At 43.8% G+C, this 3,029-nt stretch overlaps 1 non-coding gene across 1 annotated transcript; it reads right to left on the bottom strand.

Annotated features, from left to right (window-relative positions):
• Positions 1–974: 974 nt before the first annotated feature.
• Positions 975–1,081, bottom strand: LOC118616575. Its single transcript, XR_004956572.1, has one exon. It is a non-coding gene; the product is annotated as a U6 spliceosomal RNA (small nuclear RNA).
• Positions 1,082–3,029: the final 1,948 nt, after the last annotated feature.

The raw sequence follows: 3,029 nt of genomic DNA, 5'->3' as shown, positions 1-3,029 counted from the left end.
CATTAGGTCATCCAGGAACTCAGATTCTTTCCATCCTGTGGTTCTTCCATGAATTGTCCTCAGATACACAGTAGGAACTTGGTTGCCTCCATGTCCAAGTTCCAGCCAGCAAAAGGGGGAGGAGGAAGGCTAGTGCAAGTAGGTTTGTGTTTAAAGAGATGACTTCCAAATTGCCCTTATGTTTACTTGAATTCTATTGGCTCAAACATAGTCACATGGCCACAACAGGCTGCCAGGGCTCCTGGAATATGTAGTTTCTAGCTGGGGGGACATTTGTAAAATTCAGAGGTTGTATAAATTGTTGTTGTTAATTCTCACGAGAGGTATTTTTTCCCATTGATTTTTTAGGGAGAGTGGAGGGGAGGAGGGAGAGAGGGAGGGAGTTAGGAAGAGAAAGAGAAAGAGAGAGAGAGAGAGAGAGAGAGAAGCATTCATGTGAAAGAGACACATTGTGAGAGAGACACATCGATTGGTTGCCTCCTGCATTTGCACCAACCCAGGGGAAGATAGAACCAGCAACCCAGGTATCTGTCCTTGACGGGGAATCTAACCTGCATGACCCTTTGGTGTGTAAGATGATACTCTAACCGCTGAGCCACACTGGCCAGAGTGGGGGTTGTACTACTAAAAGGAATAAAAGAAGAGTGGATTCTGGGTTGGTTGGAGGCAGTAAGCCCCTTGAGGATAAGGACTAGGCCACTGATTTTTTTTTTCAGAGAATAGTATTTATTATTATTATTTTTTCTTTTAAAACTTATCTTTATTGTTGACTGTATTACAGATGTCCCCTCCATTTTTCTCCATTGACCCTCCTCTTTCGTCCCCTTCCTGCCATCCCTACACTATTGTCTGTGTCCATTGGTTATGCATATATGCATATATGTTCTTTGGTTTATCTCTTGCCATCCTCCCTTCCCCCTCCCCTTTGAGGTTCATCAGTCTAACAACCAATTTTTTTTTCTTTTTCTAATTTTAAAAATATGGAACACTTCAGGAATCCGCGTGTCATCCTTGCGCAGGGGCCATGCTAATCTTCTCTGAATCGTTCCAGTTCTAGTACATGTGCTGCCGAAGCGAGCACATAACAACCAATTTATACTTATTTCCTTTACCTTTTTCACCCTCCCCCCCAGAACCCCTCCCCTTAATCTGGCACAAATCTCCTAAAATGCTCGTAATTTTCTGAATGATAGGGATGATAGGTAATCTTTTGTTATAATATTTGGGTTTAGTCCCAGGTTCCTGACCAAGAACTTCTAAAACCCTTGGAATCTCCAGAATGATGAGTGTCTTTGGTATGCTAATGAATAACAGGTGGCTGGGGCTCCTAGGTAGTTTCAGGATGGGAGCTGGAAGCCAGAAAGATCAAGACATAATTAGAGGGTTGGAACTTCCAGTTCCACTCCCCTAACCTTTGGGGAGGAGAGAGGGACTGAAGAGTGAGTCAATTACCAATGACTGGCTAATGATTTAATCAATCATGCCTACATAATGTAACCTCCATCACATCCCTTAAACTGTGGGCTTCAAAGAATTTCTGGGTTGGTGAATGCATCCATGTGCCAGGAAGGTGACACACCCCAACTCCATGGGACAGAAGGTCCTGTACTTGGGACCCTTCCAGACTTCTCTCTATGTACCTCTTCAATCTGGCTGTTATTTGTGTACTTTATAATGTCCTATATAATAAACCAGTAATAGTAATTAAGCCATTTTCCCTGAGTTATGTGAGCTGATCTAGCAAATTATTGAGCCTGGGGAGAGAATCATGGGATCTGACTCAACATCTGGACACCCAGTTGGTGTCTGGAGAGTTGGAAAATTGGTTTGTTGGTGTGAAAACCAACACAAACATATAATGTCAAAAGTATTGAGTAAAGCCCTGGCCAGTTTGTCTCAGTGGTTAGTGTCCATGGACCAAAGAGTCGTGGGTTCGATTCTGGTCAATGGCATGTACCTTGGTTGCAGTTTGGTCCCTGGCCCTGGTCAGGGTTGTGTGTGAGGCAACCAATTGATGTGTCTTTCTCACATCAATGTTTCTCTCTTTCTCTCTCTCTCTCTCTCTCTCTCTCTCTCTCTCTCTCTCTCTCTCCTCCCTCCCTCCCTCCCTCCCTCTCTATCTGAAGATAAAGGAAAAATATCCTTGGGTGAGGATTTAAAAAAAAGTGTTGAGTAAAAACATTTCAGTAGTGCCCTGGCCGGTTTGGCTCAGCGGTTAGAGCGTCGGCCTGCGGTCCAGAGAGACCTGGGTTCTGTACCCGCTAAGGGCACGTACCTTGGTTGCAGTTTGTCCCCGGCCCCGGTTGGGTCCTGTGGGTGGCAACCACTCGATGTGTCCCTTTCACGTCGATGTTTCTCTCTCTCTCTCTCTCTCTCTCTCTCTCTCTCTCTCTCTCTCTCTCCCCCCCTCCCACTCTATCTGAACAAAAAATGGAAAAATATGCTCGGGTGAGGATAAAAACAACAACAATATTTCAGTAGTGACCTAATTTTGAAATATGTTCTCTGTAGGTATCAAGTTAAAATAAGGTCATTAATACGGGGTGGGGGTTGCTAGTAGAATATGACTGGTAACCTTATAAGATGTTACAGAGAGAGACAGATGCAAGGTAACCAAGTGAAAATGGAGGTAGAGATTGAAGTGATGTTGCCACAGCCAAAAAATGCCTAGGGCCACCAGAAGCTGGAAGAGGCAAGAAGAATCCTCTCTTAGAGACTTCAGAGGGAGCATGACCCTGCCAACACCTTGATTTCAGATTCTTGGCCACCAGAACTGTGAGAGAATAAATATACCTGATGTTTTAAGCCATCCACTTTGTGGTTCTTTGTTACAGCAGCCCTAGAAAACTAACAGAATAGTAGAGCAAGACAATTGAATATTCTTTTGATTCCCAAGTGATTGAACAGAAAGAAGCTCCCAGGCACACCTGGACTACTTACTTGAAGGCAGTTACCTGAGAAAGGGTCATAGTTCTATATTCTTTTAACTGTGTATATTTTTGGGTGTCTGTTATAGCAACTTAGTTTTC

This window comes from Molossus molossus, unplaced genomic scaffold (assembly GCF_014108415.1).
Source record: "Molossus molossus isolate mMolMol1 unplaced genomic scaffold, mMolMol1.p scaffold_m16_p_4, whole genome shotgun sequence".
Taxonomy (NCBI): domain Eukaryota; kingdom Metazoa; phylum Chordata; class Mammalia; order Chiroptera; family Molossidae; genus Molossus; species Molossus molossus.
Note: the sequence above shows the minus strand (reverse complement) of the source record. Positions and strands in the feature narration are given on the sequence as shown.